Genomic DNA, 20,608 nt, shown 5'->3' with positions numbered 1-20,608 from the left:
TACTTTCGCACTGGTTGCAATTATTCGTTTTATACAATGGGAAAACTGTTGTACGTATATCGTATTTTATGCTTCTGGCGTTGACTTCTTAGGCACTAACTATCCGATCTGGTGGATCAACGCCCTGGAGTGAAGCCTAGGTTGCCCGGAGCGTTGAAACGACCATCACTTTCACACTGGTTGCAATTATTCTTGTTATACGATGGAAAAACTGTTGTATTTTTATTGTATTTTATGCTTCGGGCATTGACTTCTATGGCCCTACATATTCGATGTGGCGGAGCTACGCCATAGAGTGAAGCCTAGGTTCCCCGGAACGTAGAAATGTCCATCACTTTCACATTGGTTGCCATTATCCGTTTTATACGATGGAAAAGCTGTTGCATTTATTTTGTATTTTATGCTTCTGGCGTTGACTTCTAAGGCCGTAGCTATTCGCTGTAGTGGAGCAACGCCCTAGAGTGAAGCCTAGGTTGCCCGGAACGTAGAAATGACCATTACTTTCACGCTGGTTGCAATTATTCCTGTTACACTATGAAAAACTATTGCATTTTTATTTTATTTTATGTTTCTGGCGTTGAATTCTAAGGCCCTAACTATTCGATCTGGTGGAGAAACGCCCTAGAGTGAAGCCTAGGTTGCCCGGAAAGTAGAAATGACCATTACTTTCACACTGGTTGCAATTATTCGTTTTATACGATGGAAAAGCTGTTGTCTTTATATCGTATTTTATGCAGCTGGCTTTGCCTTCTTAGGCCCTAACTATTCGATCTGGTGGCGCAACGCCATAGAGTGAAACGTAGGTAGCCCGGAACGTAGAAATGAACATTACTTTCACTCTGGTTGCAATTATTCCTGTTATACGATGGTAAAACTATTGCATTTTTGTTGTATTTTATGCATCGGGCGTTGAATTCAAAGTCCCTTGCTATTCGATCTGGTGGAGCAACGCCGTAGAGTGAAGCCTACGTTGCCCGGAACGTAGAAATGCCCAGTACTTTCAAACTGGTTCCAGTTATTCCTGTTATACGATGGAAAAACTGTTGCATCTTTATTGTATTTTATGCTTATGGCGTTGACTTCTAAGGCCCTAACTATTCGATCTGGTGGGGAAACGCCCTGGAGTGAAGCCCAGGTTGCCCGGAAAGTAGAAATGACCATTACTTTCACACTGGTTGCAATTATTCGTTTTATACGATGGAAAAGCTGTTGTCTTATATCGTATTTTATGCAGCTGGCGTTGCCTTCTTAGGCCGTAACTATTCGATCTGGTGGCGCAACGCCATAGAGTGAAACGTAGGTTGCCCGGAACGTAGAAATGAACATTACTTTCACACTGGTTGCAATTATTCCTGTTATACGATGGAAAAACTGTTGCATTTTTATTGTATTTTATGCATCGGGCGTTGAATTCTAAGTCCCTTGCTATTCGATCTGGTGGAGCAACGCCGTAGAGAGAAGCCTAGGTTGCCCGGAACGTAGAAATGTCCATAACTTTCACAATGGTTGCTATTATTCGTTTTATACGATGGAAAAACTGTTATATTTATATTGTATTTTATGCTTCTGGCGTTGACTTCTTAGGCCCTAACTATTCGATCTGGTGGACCAACGCCCTGGAGTGAAGGCTAGGTTGCCCGGAACGTAGAAATGACCATCACTTTCACACTGGTTGCAATTCTTCCTGTTATACGATGGAAAAACGGTTGCATTTTTATTGTATTTTCGGCTTCTGGCTTCGACTTCTAAGGTCCTAACTATTCGATCTGGTGGCGCAACGCCATAGAGTGAAACGTAAGTTGCCCGGAACGTAGAAATGTCCATCACTTTCACATTGGTTGCCATTATCCGTTTTATACGATGGAAAAGCTGTTGCATTTATTTTGTATTTTATGCTTCTGGCGTTGTCTTCTAAGGCCGTAGCTATTCGCTGTAGTGGAGCAACGCCCTAGAGTGAAGCCTACGTTGCCCGGAACGTAGAAATGACCAGTACTTTCACACTGCTTGCAGTTATTCCTGTTATACGATGGAAAAACTGTTGCATCTTTATCGTATTCTATGCTTCTGGCGTTAACTTCTAAGGCCCTAACTATTCGATCTGGTGGAGCAACACCCTAGAGTGAAGCCTAGGTTGCTCTGAATGTAGAAATGACGATAACTTTCACACTGGTTGCAATTATTCGTTTTATACGATGGAAAGACTGTTGCATCTTTATTGTATTTTATGCATCTGGCGTTGACTTCTAAGGCCCTAACTATTCGATCTGGTGGAGCAACGCCCTAGCGTGAAGCCTAGGTTGCCCGGAACGTAGAAATGACCATAACTTTCACACTGGTTGCTATTATTCGTTTTATACGATGGAAAAGCTGTTATATTTATATGGTATTTTATGCTTCTGGCGTTGATTTCTTGGGCCCTAACTATTCGACCAGGTGGACCAACGCACTAGAGTGGAGCCTAGGATGCCCGGAACGTAGAAGTGACCATCACTTTCACACTGGTTGCAATTATTCCTGTGATACGATGGAAAAGCTCTTGTATATTTATTGTATTTTATGTTTCGGGCGTTGACTTCTAAGGTCGTAGCTATTCGATCTGGTGGCGCAAAGCCCTAGAGTGAAGCCTAGGTTGCCCTGAACGTAGAAATGACCATAACTTTCACACTGGTTGCTATTATTCGTATTATACGATGGAAAAACTGTTGGATTTTTATTTTATTTTATGCTTTTGGCGTTGAATTCTAAGTCCCTGGCGGTTCGATCTTGTGGAGCAACGCCCTAGAGAGAAGCCTAGGTTGCCCGGAAAGTAGAAATGACCATTACTTTCACACTGGTTGCAATTATTCGTCTTATACGATGGAAAAGCTGTAGTGTTTTTAATGTATTTCATGCTTCTGGCGTTGAATTCTAAGTCCCTAGCTATTCGACCTGGTGGAGCGACGTCCTAGACTGAAGCCTAAGTTGCTGGGAACGTAGAAATGGCCATTACTTTCACACTGGTTGCTATTATTCGTATTATACGATGGAAAAACTGTTGTATTTTAATTGTATTTCATGCGTCTGGCGATGAGTTCTTAGGCCCTAACTATTCGATCGGGCGGAGCAACGCCCTAGAGTGAAGCCTAGGATGCCCGAAACGTCGAAATGATAATTACTTTCGCACAGGTTGCAATTAGTCATGCTATACGATGGAAAAACTGTTTCATTTTTACTTTATTTTCTGATTCTGTCTCTGACTTTTAATGTCGTAGCTATTCGATCTGGTCGAGCAACGCCCTAGAGTGAAGCCTAGGTAACCAGGAACGTAGAAATGACCATCACTTTCACACTGTTTGCAATTATACATTTTATACGATGGAAAAGCTGTTGTGTTTATATTGTATTTTATGCTTCTGGCGTTGACTTCTAAGGCCGTAGCTATTCGATATGGTGGAACAACGACCTAGAGTGAAACATAGGTTACCCGGAACGTAGAAATGACCAATACTTTCACGCTGGTTGCAATTATTCCTGTTATACGATGAAAAACTGTTGGATTTTTATTTTATTTTATGCTTTTGGCGTTGAATTCTAAGTCCCTGGCGGTTCGATCTTGTGGAGCAACGCCCTAGAGAGAAGCCTAGGTTGCCCGGAACGTAGAAATGACCAGTACTTTCACACTGGTTGCAGTTATTCTGTTATACAGTGGAAAAACGCTTCTATTTATATTGTATTTTATGCTTCTGGCGTTGACTTCTAAGTCCCTAGCTATTCGATCTGGTGGAGCAACGCCCTAGAGTGTAGCCTAGGTTGCTCGGAACGTAGAAATGACAATTACTTTCACACTGTTTGCAATTATTCGTTTTATATGATGGAAACACTGTTTTATTCATTTTGTATTTTATGCTTCTGGCGTTGACCTCTAAGGCTCTAACTCCACGATCTGGTGTAGCTATGTCGCAGAGTTAAGTCTAGGATGCCCGAAACGTCGAAATGATCATTACTTTCACACTTGTTGCAATTATTCATGCTATACGATGGAAAAGCTGTTGCATATCTATTGTATTTTCTGCTTCTGGCTTTGACTTCTATGGTCCTAGCTATGCGATCTGGTAGGACAACGTCCAAGAGCGAAGCCTATGTTGCCCAGGACGTAGAAATGACCATTAGTTTCACACTGGTTGCAATTACTCATGCTTTACGATGGAAAAACTGTTGCATTTTTATTGTATATTCTGCTTCTGGCTTTGACTTCTATGGTCCTACCTATTCGATCTGGTAGTGCATCGGCCAAGAGTGAAGCCTATGTTGCCCGGGACGCAGAAATGACCATAACTTTCACACTGGTTGCAATTATTCGCTTTATACAATGGAAAAACTGTTGTATTTATATTGTATTTTATGCTTCTGGCTGTGACTTCTTAGGCCCTAGCTACTCGATCTGGCATAACAACGCCCTAGTGTGGAGCCTAGGTTGCTCGTAACGTAGAAATGACCATAACTTTCACACTGGTTGCAATTATTCCTTTTATACGATGGAAAAACCGTTCTATTTATTTTGTATTTATGCTTCGGGCGTTGACTTCTATGGCCCTACATATTCGATGTGGCGGATCTACGCCATAGAGTGAAGCCTAGGTTCCCCGGAACGTAGAAATGTCCATCACTTTCACATTGGTTGCCATTATCCGTTTTATACGATGGAAAAGCTGTTGCATTTATTTTGTATTTTATGCTTCTGGCGTTGACTTCTAAGGCCGTAGCTATTCGCTGTAGTGGAGCAACGCCCTAGAGTAGAGCCTAGGTTGCCCGGAACGTAGAAATGACCATTACTTTCACGCTGGTTGCAATTATTCCTGTTACACTATGAAAAACTGTTGCATTTTTATTTTATTTTATGTTTCTGGCGTTGAATTCTAAGTCCCTAGATATTCGATCAGGTGGAGCAACGCCCTATAGTGAAGCCTAGGTTGCCCGAAACGTAAAATGACCATACCTTTCACACTCGTTGCAATTATTCGTTTTATACGATGGAAAAACCGTTGTATTTATTTTGTATTTTAAGCTTCTGGCGTTGACTTCTAAGGTCCTAGCTAATCGATGTGGTGGGGCAACGTCCAAGGGTGAAGCCTATGTAGCCTGGTACGTAGAAATGACCATTAGTTTCACACTGGTTGGAATTATTCATTTATACAATGGAAAAACTGCTGTATTTATTTTGTATTTTATGACTCTGGCGTTGCCTTCTTAGGCCCTAACTATTGGATCTGGTGGACCAACGCCGTAGAGTGAAGCCTCGGTTGCCCTGAACGTAGAAATGACCATTAATATCACACTGGTTGCACTTATTCACTTTATGCGATGGAAAAACTCTTCTATTCATATTGTATTTTATTCTTCTGGCGTTGACTTCTTAGACCCTCACTATTCGATCTGGTGGAACAACGCCCTTCGAGTGAAGCTTAGGTTCCCGGGAACGTAGAAATGACCATCACCTTTACACTGGTTGCAATTATTCCTGTTATACGTTGGAAAAACTCTTGTATATTTATTGTATTTTATGCTTCGGGCGTTGACTTCTATGGCCCTACCTATTCGATCTGGTGGAGCAACGCCCTACAGTCGAGCCTAGGATGCCCGGAACGTAGATATGACCATAACCTTCACACAGGTTGCATATATTCGTTTTATAGGATGGAAACACTGTCTTATTCATTTTGTATTTTATGCTTCTGGCGTTGACATCTATGGTCCTTGCTATTCGTCTGGTAGGGCAACGTCCAAGAGTGAAGCCTATGCTGCCCGGGACGTAGAAATGACCATTAGTTTCACACTGGTTGCAACTATTCCTGTTATAGGATGGAGGGACTGTTGAATTTTTATTGTATTTTACGCTTCTTGTGTTGACTTCTTAGGCCCAAACTATGCGATCTGGTGGAGCAACGCCCTAGACTGAAGCCTAAGTTGCTGGGAACGTAGAAATGGCCATTACTTTCACACTGGTTGCAATTATTCGTCTTATACGATGGAAAAGCTGTAGTGTTTTTAATGTATTTCATGCTTCTGGCGTTGAATTCTAAGTCCCTAGCTATTCGATCTGGTGGAGCGACGTCCTAGACTGAAGCCTAAGTTGCTGGGAACGTAGAAATGGCCATTACTTTCACACTGGTTGCAATTATTCGTTTTATAGGATGGAAAAGCTGTTGTATTTTTAATGTACTTCAAGCTTCTGGCGTTGACTTCTAAAGCCCTATGTATTCGATCTGGTGGAGCAATGCCTCAGAGTTAAGTCTAGGATGCCCAGAGCGTAGAAATGGCCATTACGTTCACACTGGTTACAATTATTCATGCATTACTATGGAAAAATTTTTGCATTTTTATTGTATTTTATGCTTCCGGCGTTGACTTCTTAGGCCGTAGGTATTCGATGTGGCGAAGCTACGCCCTAGAGTGAAGCCTAGGTTCCCCGGAACGTAGAAATGTCCATCACTTTCACACTGGTTGCACTTATTCATTTTATGCGATGGAAAAACTCTTCTATTCATATTGTATTTTATTCTTCTGGTGTTGACTTCTAAGGCGCTAACAGTTCGATGTGGTGGAGCAACGCCCTAGAGTGAAGCCTATGTTGCCCGGAGCGCAGAAATGACCATTACCTTCACCCTGTTTGCAATTATTCCTGTTATACGATTGAAAGGCTGTTGTATTTATATTGTATTTGGTGCTTCTGGCGTTGACTTCTTAGGCCCTAACATTCGATCTGGTGGAGCAACGCCCTAGAGTGATGCCTAGGTTAGCCGGAACGTAGAAATGTCCAGTACTTTCACACTGGTTGCTGTTATTCCTGTTATACGATGGAAAAACTGTGCATTTTTATTGTATTTTATGCTTCTGGCGTTGAATTCTAAGTCCCTAATTATTCGATCACGTGGAGCAACGCCCTACAGTCAAGCCTAGGGCGCCCGGAACGTAGATATGGCCATAACTTTCACACTGGTTGCTATTATTCGTTTTATACGATGGAAAAGCTGTTATATTTATATGGTATTTTATGCTTCTGGCGTTGATTTCTTGGGCCCTAACTATACGATCTGGTGGAACAACGCCCTAGAGTGAAGCCCGTGTTGCCTGGAACGTAGAAATGACCATATCTTTCACTCTGGTTGCAATTATTCCTGTTATACGATGGAAAAACTGTTGTATTTTTATTGTATTTTATGCTTCAGGCGTTGTCTTCTAAGGCCGTATCTGTTCCACGTAGTGGAGCAACGCCCTAGAGTGAAGCCTAGGTTGCCCGGAACGTAGAATTGACCATTACCTTCACACTTGTTGCAATCATTCGTTTTATACGATGGAAAAACTGTTGTATTTATATTGTATTTTATGCTTCTGGAGTTGACTTCTTAGGCCATAACTGTTGGATCTTGTGGAACAACGCCCTAGAGTGGAGCCTAGGTTGCCCGAAACGTAAAATGACCATACCTTTCACACTCGTTGCAATTATTCGTTTTATACGATGGAAAAACCGTTGTATTTATTTTGTATTTTAAGCTTCTGGCGTTGACTTCTATGGTCCTCGCTATTCGATCTGGTACGGCAACGTTCAAGAGCGAAGCCTATGTTGCCAGGACGTAGAAATGACCATTAGTTTCACACTGGTTGGAATTATTCTTTTTATACAATGGAAAAACTGCTGTATTTATTTTGTATTTTATGACTCTGGCGTTGCCTTCTTAGGCCCTAACTATTGGTTCTGGTGGACCAACGCCGTAGGGTGAAGCCTCGGTTGCCCGGAACGTAGAAATGTACATACCTTTCACAGTCGTTGCAATTATTCGTTTTCTGCGATGGAAAATCCGTTGTATTTATTTTGTATTTTAAGCATCTGGCGTTGACTTCTAAGGCCCTAGCTATTCGATCTGGTGGGGCAACGTCCAAGAGTGAAGCCAATGTTGGCCGGAACGTAGAAATGACCATTACCTTCACACTGGTTGCAATCATTCCTGTTATACGATGGAAAAACTGTTGTCTTTATATTGTATTTTATGCTTCTGGAGTTGACTTCTTAGGCCCTAACTGTTCGATCTTGTGGATCAACGCCCTAGAGTGGAGCCGAGGTTGCCCGGAACGTAGAAATGTACATACCTTTCACAGTCGTTGCAATTATTCGTTTTCTGCGATGGAAAATCCGTTGTATTTATTTTGTATTTTAAGCTTCTGGCGTTGACTTCTAAGGCCATAGCTATTCGATCTGGTGGGGCAACGTCCAAGAGTGAATACAATGTTGCCCGGAACGTAGAAATGACCACTACCTTCACACTGGTTGCAACTATTCCTGTTATACGATGGAAAAACTGTTGCATCTTTATTGTATTTTATGTTTCTGGCGTTGACTTCTTAGGCCCTAACTTTTCGATCTGGTGGAGCAATGCCCTAGAGTGAAGCCTAGGTTGCCCGGAAGGTAGAAATGACCATTACCTTCACACTGGTTGCAATTATTCATGCTATACGATGGAAACACTGTTGTATTTTTATTTTATTTTATGCTTCTGGCGTTGACTTCTAAGGTCCTAGCTATTCGATCTCGTTGGGCAACGTCCAAGAGTACAGAGTATGTTGCCCGAAACGTAGAAATGACCATTACCTTCACACTGGTTGCAAATATACATTATATACGACGGAAAAGCTGTTTTATTTATATTGTATTTTATGCTTCAGGCGTTGACCTCTAAGGTCGTAGCTATTGGATGTGGTGGAGCAACGCCCTAGAGTGAAGCCTAGGTTGCCCGGAACGTAGAAATGACCATTACTTTCACACTGTTTGCAACTATTCCTGTTATACGATGCACAAACTGTTGGATTTTTACTGTACTTTATGCTTGTGGCGTTGACTTCTAAGGCCCAATGTATTCGATCTGCTGTAGCATTGCCTCACAGTTAAGTCTAGGATGCCCGAAACGTTGAAATGATCATTACTGTCACACTGGTTGCAGTTATTCGTTTTTACCATGGAAATACTGTTGTATTCACATCGTATTTTATGCTTGTGGCGTTGACTTCTAAGGCCGTAGCTATTCGATGTGGTGGAGCAACACCCCAGAGTGAAGCCTTGGTTGCCTGCAACGTAGAAATGACCATACCTTTCACACTGGTGGCAATTATTCTTGTTATACTATGGAAAAACTGTTGTATTTATATTGTATTTTATGCTTCTGGCGTTGACTTCTAAGGCCGTAGCTGTCCGACGTGGTGGAGCAACGCCCTAGAGTGAAGCCTAGGTTGCCCGGAACGTAGAATTGACCATTACCCTCACACTTGTTGCAATCATTCGTTTTATACGATGGAAAAACTGTTGTATTTGTATTGTATTTTATGCTTCTGGAGTTGCCTTCTTAGGCCATAACTGTTGCATCTTGTGGAACAACGCCCTAGAGTGGAGCCTAGGTTGCCCGAAACGTAAAATGACCATACCTTTCACACTCGTTGCAATTATTCGTTTTATACGATGGAAAATCCGTTGTATTTATTTTGTATTTTAAGCTTCTGGCGTTGACTTCTAAGGTCCTAGCTAATCGATCTGGTGGGGCAACGTCCAAGGGTGAAGCGTATGTAGCCTGGTACGTAGAAATGACCATTAGTTTCACACTGGTTGGAATTATTCTTTTTATACAATGGAAAAACTGCTGTATTTATTTTGTATTTTATGACTCTGGCGTTGTCTTCTTAGGCCCTAACTATTAGATCTGTTGGACCAACGCCGTAGAGTGAAGCCTCGGTTGCCCTGAACGTAGAAATGACCATTACTTTCACACTGTTTGCAATTATCCATTTTATACGATGGAAAATCTGTTATATTTATATTGTATTTTCTGCTTCTGGCGTGGACTTCTAAGGCCGTAGCTATTCGATGTGGTGGAACAACGCCCTAGAGCGAAGCCTAGGTTGCCCGGAACGTAGAAATGTACATACCTTTCACAGTCGTTGCAATTATTCGTTTTCTGCGATGGAAAATCCGTTGTATTTGTTTTGTGTTTTAAGCTTCTGGCGTTGACTTCTAAGGCCCTAGCTATTCGATCTGGTGGGACAACGTCCAGGAGTGAAGCCAATGTTGCCCGGAACGTAGAAATGACCATTACCTTCACACTGGTTGCAATTATTCCTGTTATACGATAGAAAAACTGTTGTATTTTTATTGTACTTTATGCTTCCGGCGTTGACTTTATAGGCCGTAGGAATTCGATGTGGTGGAGCTACGCCCTAGAGTGAAGCCTAGGTTCCCCGGAACGTAGAAATGTCCATTACTTTCACATTGGTTGCCATTATCCGTTTTATACGATGGAAAAGCTGTTGTATATATTTTGTATTTTATGCTTCTGCCGTTGACTTCTAAGGCCGTAGCTATTCGATGTAGTGGAGCAACGCCCTAGAGTGAAGCCTAGGTTGCCCGGAACGTAGAAATGACCATTACTTTCACGCTGGTTGCAATTATTCCTGTTATACTATGAAAAACTATTGCATTTTTATTTTATTTTATGTTTCTGGCTTTGAATTCTAAGTCCCTAGCTATTCGATCAGGTGGAGCAACGCCCTAGACTGAAGCCTAGGTTGCCCGGAACGTAGAAATGACCAGTACTTTCACACTGGTTGCAATTATTTGTTTTATACGATGGAAGAACTGTTGTATTTTTTCTCGATTTTATGCTTCTGGCGCTGACTTCTTAGGCCCTAACTATACGATCTGGTGGAACAACGCCCTAGAGTGAAGCCCGCGTTGCCTGGAACGTAGAAATGACCATATCTTTCACTCTGGTTGCAATTATTCCTGTTATACGATGGAAAAACTGTTGTATTTTTATTGTATTTTATGCTTCAGGCGTTGTCTTCTAAGGCCGTATCTGTTCCACGTAGTGGAGCAACGCCCTAGAGTGAAGCCTAGGTTGCCCGGAACGTAGAATTGACCATTACCTTCACACTTGTTGCAATCATTCGTTTTATACGATGGAAAAACTGTTGTATTTATATTGTATTTTATGCTTCTGGAGTTGACTTCTTAGGCCATAACTGTTGGATCTTGTGTAACAACGCCCTAGAGTGGAGCCTAGGTTGCCCGAAACGTAAAATGACCATACCTTTCACACTCGTTGCAATTATTCGTTTTATACGATGGAAAAACCGTTGTATTTATTTTGTATTTTAAGCTTCTGGCGTTGACTTCTATGGTCCTCGCTATTCGATCTGGTACGGCAACGTTCAAGAGCGAAGCCTATGTTGCCAGGACGTAGAAATGACCATTAGTTTCACACTGGTTGGAATTATTCTTTTTATACAATGGAAAAACTGCTGTATTTATTTTGTATTTTATGACTCTGGCGTTGCCTTCTTAGGCCCTAACTATTGGTTCTGGTGGACCAACGCCGTAGGGTGAAGCCTCGGTTGCCCTGAACGTAGAAATGACCATTACTTTCACACTGTTTGCAATTATCCATTTTATACCATGGAACAACTGTTATATTTATATTGTATTTTCTGCTTCTGGCGTTGACTTCTAAGGCCGTAGCTATTCGATGTGGTGGAAGAACGCCCTAGAGCGAAGCCTAGGTTGCCCGGAACGTAGAAATGTACATACCTTTCACAGTCGTTGCAATTATTCGTTTTCTGCGATGGAAAATCCGTTGTATTTATTTTGTATTTTAAGCATCTGGCGTTGACTTCTAAGGCCCTAGCTATTCGATCTGGTGGGGCAACGTCCAAGAGTGAAGCCAATGTTGGCCGGAACGTAGAAATGACCATTACCTTCACACTGGTTGCAATCATTCCTGTTATACGATGGAAAAACTGTTGTATTTATTTTGTATTTTAAGCATCTGGCGTTGACTTCTAAGGCCCTAGCTATTCGATCTGGTAGGGCAACGTCCAAGAGTGAAGCCAATGTTGGCCGGAACGTAGAAATGACCATTACCTTCACACTGGTTGCAACTATTCCTGTTATACGATGGAAAAACTGTTGCATCTTTATTGTATTTTATGTTTCTGGCGTTGACTTCTTAGGCCCTAACTTTTCGATCTGGTGGAGCAATGACCTAGAGTGAAGCCTAGGTTGCCCGGAAGGTAGAAATGACCATTACCTTCACACTGGTTGCAATTATTCATGCTATACGATGGAAACACTGTTGTATTTTTATTTTATTTTATGCTTCTGGCGTTGACTTCTAAGGTCCTAGCTATTCGATCTCGTTGGGCAACGTCCAAGAGTACAGAGTATGTTGCCCGAAACGTAGAAATGACCATTACCTTCACACTGGTTGCAAATATACATTATATACGACGGAAAAGCTGTTTTATTTATATTGTATTTTATGCTTCAGGCGTTGACCTCTAAGGTCGTAGCTATTGGATGTGGTGGAGCAACGCCCTAGAGTGAAACCTAGGTTTCCCGGAACGTAGAAATGACCATTACTTTCACACTGTTTGCAACTATTCCTGTTATACGATGCACAAACTGTTGGATTTTTACTGTACTTTATGCTTGTGGCGTTGACTTCTAAGGCCCAATGTATTCGATCTGCTGTAGCATTGCCTCACAGTTAAGTCTAGGATGCCCGAAACGTTGAAATGATCATTACTGTCACACTGGTTGCAGTTATTCGTTTTTACCATGGAAATACTGTTGTATTCACATCGTATTTTATGATTGTGGCGTTGACTTCTAAGGCCGTAGCTATTCGATGTGGTGGAGCAACACCCCAGAGTGAAGCCTTGGTTGCCTGCAACGTAGAAATGACCATACCTTTCACACTGGTGGCAATTATTCTTGTTATACTATGGAAAAACTGTTGTATTTAAATTGTATTTTATGCTTCTGGCGTTGACTTCTAAGGCCGTAGCTGTCCGATGTGGTGGAGCAACGCCCTAGAGTGAAGGCTAGGTTGCCCGGAACGTAGAAATGACCATCACTTTCACACTGGGTGCAATTATTCCTGTTATACGATGGAAAAACTGTTGTATTTATATTGTATTTTATGCTTCTGGCGTTGACTTCGAAGGCCGTAGCTGTCCGATGTGGTGGAGCAACGCCCTAGAGTGAAGCCTAGGTTGCCCGGAACGTAGAAATGACCATCACTTTCACACTGGTTGCAATTATTCCTGTTATACGATGGACAAACCGTTGGATTTATATTGTATTTTATGCTTCTGGCGTTGACTTCGAAGGCCGTAGCTGTCCGACGTGGTGGAGCAACGCCCTAGAGTGAAGCCTAGGTTGCCCGGAACGTAGAATTGACCATTACCCTCACACTTGTTGCAATCATTCGTTTTATACGATGGAAAAACTGTTGTATTTGTATTGTATTTTATGCTTCTGGAGTTGCCTTCTTAGGCCATAACTGTTGCATCTTGTGGAACAACGCCCTAGAGTGGAGCCTAGGTTGCCCGAAACGTAAAATGACCATACCTTTCACACTGGTTGCAATTATTCCTGTTACACGATGGAAAAACTGTTGCATTTATATTGTATTTTATGCTTCTGGCGTTGACTTCTAAGGCCATAGCTGCTCGATGTGGTGGTGCAACTCCCTAGAGTGAAGCCTAGGTTGCTCGGAACGTAGAAATAACCAGTACTTTCAAACTGGTAGCAATTATTTGTTTTATACGATGGAATAGCTGTTGCATTTTTATTATATTTACTGCTTCTGGCTTTGACTTCTAAGGTCGTAGCTACTGGATCTGGTGGAGCAATGCCCTAGAGTGAAGCCTAGGTTGCCCGGAACGTAGAAATGACCATAACATTCACACTGGTTGCAATTATTCGTTTTATACGATGGAAAAGCTGTTTTATTTACATTGTATCTTATGCTTCCGGCGTTGACTTCTTAGGCCCTAACGATTCGATCTGGTGGAGCAATGCCTCAGAGTTAACTCCAGGATGCCCGAAACGCCGAAATGATCATTGCTTTCACACTGGTTGCAATTATCCATGCTATACAATGGAAAAACTGTTGTTTTTATACTGTATTTTATTATTCTGGCGTTGACTTCTAAGGCCCTAACTATTCGATATGGTGGAGCAACGCCCTAGAGTGAAGCTTGGGTTGCCCGGAACGTAGAAATGGCCATAACCTTTACACTGGTTGCAATTATTCGTTTTATACGATGGAAAAGCTGTTGTATCTAGATTGAGTTTTATTCTTCTGGCGTTAACTTCTTAGGCCCTAACTATTAGGTCTGGTGGAGGAACACCCTAGAGAGAAGCCTAGGTTGCCCGGAACGTAGAAATGACCAGTACTTTCACACTGGTAGCAATTATCCGTTTTATACGATGGAAAAGCTGTTGTATTTATATTGTATTTTATGCTTATGGCGTTGACTCCTTAGGCCCAAACCATGCGATCTGATGAAGCAACGCCCTAGAGTGAAGCATAGGTTGCCTGGAACGTAGAAATGACCATTACCTTCAGGGTTGATGCAATTATTCCTGTTACACGATGGAAAAGCTGTGGTATTTTTGTTCTATTTTATGCTTCAGCCGTTGACTCCTAAGGCCGTAGCTGTTCGATGTGGTGGAGCAACGACATAGATTGGAGCCTAGGTTGCCCGGAACGAAGAAATGACCATTACCTTCACACTGTTTGCAATTACTAATTTTATACGATGGATAGACTCTTCTACTTATAATGTATTTTATTCTTCTGGCGTTGTCTTCTAAGGCCCTAACTATTCGATGTGGCGGAGCAACGCCCTAGAGTGAAGCCTAGGTTGCCCGGAGCGCAGAAATGACCATTACCTTCACACTGTTTGCAATTAATCATTTTATACGATGGTAAAGCTGCTGTATTTATATTGTATTTTATGCTTCTGGCGTTGACTTCTTAGGCCCTAACTATTCGATCTGGTGGAGCAACGCCCTAGAGTGAAGCCTAGGTTGCGCGGAACGTAGAAATAACCAGTACTTTCACACTGGTAGCAATTATCCGTTTTATACGATGGAAAAACTGTTGTATTTATATTGTATTTTATGCTTCTGGCGTTGACTTCGAAGGCCGTAGCTGTCCGATGTGGTGGAGCAACGCCCTAGAGCGAAGCCTAGGTTGCCCGGAACGTAGAAATGACCATCACTTTCACACTGGTTGCAATTATTCCTGTTATACGATGGACAAACCGTTGGATTTATATTGTATTTTATGCTTCTGGCGTTGACTTCGAAGGCCGTAGCTGTCCGATGTGGAGGAGCAACGCCCTAGAGTGAAGCCTAGGTTGCCGGAACGTAGAATTGACCATTACCCTCACACTTGTTGCAATCATTCGTTTTATACGATGGAAAAACTGTTGTATTTATATTGTATTTTATGCTTCTGGAGTTGACTTCTTAGGCCCTAACTGTTCGATCTTGTGGAACAACGCCCTAGAGTGGAGCCTAGGTTGCCCGAAACGTAAAATGACCATACCTTTCACACTCGTTACAATTATTCGTTTTATACGATGGAAAAACCGTTGTATTTATTATGTATTTTAAGCCTCTGGCGTTGACTTCTAAGGTCCTAGCTAATCGATCTGGTGGGGCAACGTCCAAGGGTGAAGCCTATGTAGCCCGGTACGTAGAAATGACCATTAGTTTCACACTGGTTGGAATTATACTTTTTATACAATGGAAAAACTGCTGTATTTATTTTGTACTTTATGACTCTGGCGTTGCCTTCTTAGGCCCTAACTATTGGATCTGGTGGATCTACGCCGTAGAGTGAAGCGTCGGTTGCCCTGAACGTAGAAATGACCATTAATATCACACTGTTTGCAATTAATCATTTTATACGATGGAAAAGCTGCTGTATTTATATTGTATTTTATGCTTCTGGCGTTGACTTCTAAGGCCGTAGCTGTCCGATGTGGAGGAGCAACGCCCTAGAGTGAAGCCTAGGTTGCCGGAACGTAGAATTGACCATTACCCTCACACTTGTTGCAATCATTCGTTTTATACGATGGAAAAACTGTTGTATTTATATTGTATTTTATGCTTCTGGAGTTGACTTCTTAGGCCCTAACTGTTCGATCTTGTGGAACAACGCCCTAGAGTGGAGCCTAGGTTGCCCGAAACGTAAAATGACCATACCTTTCACACTCGTTACAATTATTCGTTTTATACGATGGAAAAACCGTTGTATTTATTATGTATTTTAAGCCTCTGGCGTTGACTTCTAAGGTCCTAGCTAATCGATCTGGTGGGGCAACGTCCAAGGGTGAAGCCTATGTAGCCCGGTACGTAGAAATGACCATTAGTTTCACACTGGTTGGAATTATACTTTTTATACAATGGAAAAACTGCTGTATTTATTTTGTACTTTATGACTCTGGCGTTGCCTTCTTAGGCCCTAACTATTGGATCTGGTGGATCTACGCCGTAGAGTGAAGCGTCGGTTGCCCTGAACGTAGAAATGACCATTAATATCACACTGTTTGCAATTAATCATTTTATACGATGGAAAAGCTGCTGTATTTATATTGTATTTTATGCTTCTGGCGTTGACTTCTAAGGCCGTAGCGGTCCGATGTGGTGGAGCAACGCCCTGGAGTGAAGGCTAGGTTGCCCGGAACGTAGAAATGACCATCACTTTCACACTGGTTGCAATTATTCCTGTTCCACGATGGAAAAACTGTTGCATTTATATTGTATTTTATGCTTCTGCCGTTTACTTCTAAGGCCGTAGCTGCTCGATGTGGTGGAGCAACGCCCTAGAGTGAAGCCTAGGTTGCTTGGAACGTAGAAATGACCATCACTTTCACACTGGCTGCAATTATTCCTGTTATACGATGGAAAATCTGTTGCATTTATATTGTATTTTATGCTTCTGGCGTTTAATTCTAAGGCCGTAGCTTTTCGATGTGGTGGGGCAACACCCCAGAGTGAAGCCTTGGTTGCCTGCAACGTAGAAATGACCATACCTTTCACGCTGGTGGCAATTATTCTTGTTATGCTATGGAAAAACTGTTGTATTTATATTGTATTTTATGCTTCTGGCGTTGACTTCTAAGGCCGTAGCTGTCCGATGTGGTGGAGCAACGCCCTAGAGTGAAGGCTAGGTTGCCCGGAACGTAGAAATGACCATCACTTTCACACTGGGTGCAATTATTCCTGTTATACGATGGAAAAACTGTTGTATTTATATTGTATTTTATGCTTCTGGCGTTGACTTCGAAGGCCGTAGGTGTCCGATGTGGTGGAGCAACGCCCTAGAGCGAAGCCTAGGTTGCCCGGAACGTAGAAATGACCATCACCTTCACACTGGTTGCAATTATTCCTGTTATACGAAGGAAAAACTGTTGCATTTATATTGTATTTTATGCTTCTGGCGTTTACTTCTAATGCCGTAGCTATTCGATGTGGTGGAGCAACACCCTAGCGTGAAGCCTTGGTTGCCTGGAACTTAGAAATGACCATATCTTTCACACTGGTGGCAATTATTCCTCTTATACTATGGAAAAACTGTTGCATTTATATTGTATTTTATGCTTCTGGCGTTGACTTCTAAGGCCGTAGCTGCTCGATGTGGTGGAGCAACTGCCTAGAGTGAAGCCTAGGTTGCTCGGAACGTAGAAATAACCAGTACTTTCACACTGGTAGCAATTATTCGGTTTATACGATGGAATAGCTGTTGCATTTTTATTATATTTACTGCTTCTGGCTTTGACTTCTAAGGTCGTAGCTACTGGATCTGGTGGAGCAACGCCCTAGACTGAAGCCTAGGTTGCCCGGAACGTAGAAATGACCATAACATTCACACTGGTTGCAATTATTCGTTTTATGCGATGGAAAAGCTGTTGTATTTATATTGTATCTTATGCTTCCGGCGTTGACTTCTTAGGCCCTAACTATTCGATCTGTTGGAACAACGCCCCAGAGTGAAGCCTAGGTTGCCCGGAACGTAGAAATGACCATCACTTTCACCGTGGTTGCAATTATCCATTTTATGCGATGGAAAAGCTGTTGTATTTATATTGTATTTTATGCTTCTGGCGTTGACTCCTTAGGCCCTAACCATGCGATCTGATGGAGCAACGCCCTAGAGTGAAGCATAGGTTGCCCGGAACGTAGAAATGACCATTACATTCAGAGTTGATGCAATTATTCCTGTTATACGATGGAAAAGCTGAGGTATTTTTGTTCTATTTTAAGCTTCATGCGTTGACTCCTAAGGAAGTAGCTATTCGATGTGGTGGAGCTACGACATAGATTGAAGCCTGGGTTGACCGGGACGTAGAAATGACCATCACTTTCACACTGGTTGCAATTATTCCTGTTATACGATGGAATAACTGTTCTATTTATTTTGTATTTTATGCTTCTGGCGTTGACTTCTTAGGCCCTAACTATTCGATCTGTTGGAACAACGCCCTAGAGTGAAGCCTAGGTTGCCCGGAACGCAGAAGTGACCATCACTTTCACTCTGGTTGCAATTATTCTTTTTATACGATGGAAAAACTGTTGTATTTTTATTGTATTTTATGCGCTGGAGTTGTTTTATAAGGCCCTAACTATTCGGCCTGGTGGTGCAACGCCCTAGAGTGAAACCTAGAATGCACGGAACGTAGAAATGCCCATTACTTTCACACTGGTTGCAATTATTCCTGTTATACGGTGGAAAAACTGTTGCATTTATATTGTATTTTATGCTTCTGGCGTTGACTTCTAAGGCCGTAGCTGTCCGATGTGGTGGAGCAACGCCCCAGAGTGAAGAGTAGGTTGCCCGGAACGTAGAAATGACCATCACTTTCACACTGGGTGCAATTATTCCTGTTATACGATGGAAAAACTGTTGTATTTATATTGTATTTTATGCTTCTGGCGTTGACTTCGAAGGCCGTAGCTGTCCGATGTGGTGGAGCAACGCCCTAGAGCGAAGCCTAGGTTGCCCGGAACGTAGAAATGACCATCACCTTCACACTGGTTGCAATTATTCCTGTTATACGAAGGACAAACCGTTGGATTTGTATTGTACTTTATGTTCCTGGATTTGACTTCTAAGGCCCTGTGTATTCGGTCTGGTGGAGCAATGCCTCAGAGTTAAGCCTAGGATGCCCGAAACGAAGAAATAACTATAACTTTCATTCTGATAGCAATTATTCGTTTTATAGGATGGAAAAACTGTTTTATTTGTATTGTATTTTATGCTTCTGGCGTTGACTTCTTTGGCCCTAGCTGTTCGATCTGTTGGAACACGCCCTAGAGTGAAGCCTGAGTTGCCCGGAACGTAGAAATGACCATTACTTTCACACTGGTTGCAATTATTCATGCTATACGGTGGAAAAACTGCTGTATTTTTAATGTATTTTGTGCTTCTGGCGTTGACTTCTGAGATCCTAGCTATTCGATCTCGTGGCGCAACGTACAAGAGTGAAGCATAGGTTCCCCGAAACGTAGAAATGACCATTACTTTCACACTGGTTGCAATTATTCCTGTTATACGATGGAAAAGCTGTTGTTTTGATACTGTATTTTATGCTTCTGGCGTTGACATCTTAGGCCCTAACTATTCGATCTGGTGGAACAACGCCGTAGAGTGAAGCCTGGGTTGACCGGAACGTAGAAATGACCATCACTTTCACACTGGTTGCAATTATTCTTTTTATACGATGGAAAAACTGTTGTATTTTTATTGTATTTTATGCGCTGGAGTTGTTTTATAAGGCCCTAACTATTCGGCCTGGTGGTGCAACGCCCTAGAGTGAAGCCTAGAATGCACGGAACGTAGAAATAACCAGTACTTTCACACTGGTAGCAATTATTCGTTTTATACGATGGAATAGCTGTTGCATTTTTATTATATTTACTGCTTCTGGCTTTGACTTCTAAGGTCGTAGCTACTGGATCTGGTGGAGCAACGCCCTAGACTGAAGCCTAGGTTGCCCGGAACGTAGAAATGACCATTAATATCACACTGTTAGCAATTATCCATTTTATACGATGGAACAACTGTTATATTTATATTGTATTTTCTGCTTCTGGCGTTTACTTCTAAGGCCGTAGCTATTCGATGTGGTGGGGCAGCACCCCAGAGTGAAGCGTTGGTTGCCTGCAACGTAGAAATGACCATACCTTTCACGCTGGTGGCAATTATTCTTGTTATACTATGGAAAAACTGTTATATTTATATTGTATTTTATGCTTCTGGCGTTGACTTCTAAGGCCGTAGCTGTCCGATGTGGTGGAGCAACGCCCTAGAGTGAAGGCTAGGTTGCCCGGAACGTAGAAATGACCATCACTTTCACACTGGGTGCAATTATTCCTGTTATACGATGGAAAAACTGTTGTACTTATATTGTATTTTATGCTTCTGGCGTTGACTTCGAAGGCCGTAGCTGTCCGATGTGGTGGAGCAACGCCCTAGAGCGAAGCCTAGGTTGCCCGGAATGTAGAAATGACCATCACCTTCACACTGGTTGCAATTATTCCTGTTATACGATGGACAAACCGTTGGATTTGTAATGTACTTTATGGTCCTGGATTTGACATCTAAGGCCCTGTGTATTCGGTCTGGTGGACCAATGCCTCAGAGTTAAGCCTAGGATTCCCGAAACGTAGAAGTAACAATAACTTTCATACTGATAGCAATTATTCGTTTTATAGGATGGAAAAACTGTT

This window comes from Calliopsis andreniformis, unplaced genomic scaffold, assembly GCF_051401765.1.
Source record: "Calliopsis andreniformis isolate RMS-2024a unplaced genomic scaffold, iyCalAndr_principal scaffold0007, whole genome shotgun sequence".
NCBI lineage: Eukaryota > Metazoa > Arthropoda > Insecta > Hymenoptera > Andrenidae > Calliopsis > Calliopsis andreniformis.
This window is presented reverse-complemented; position numbering follows the sequence as displayed.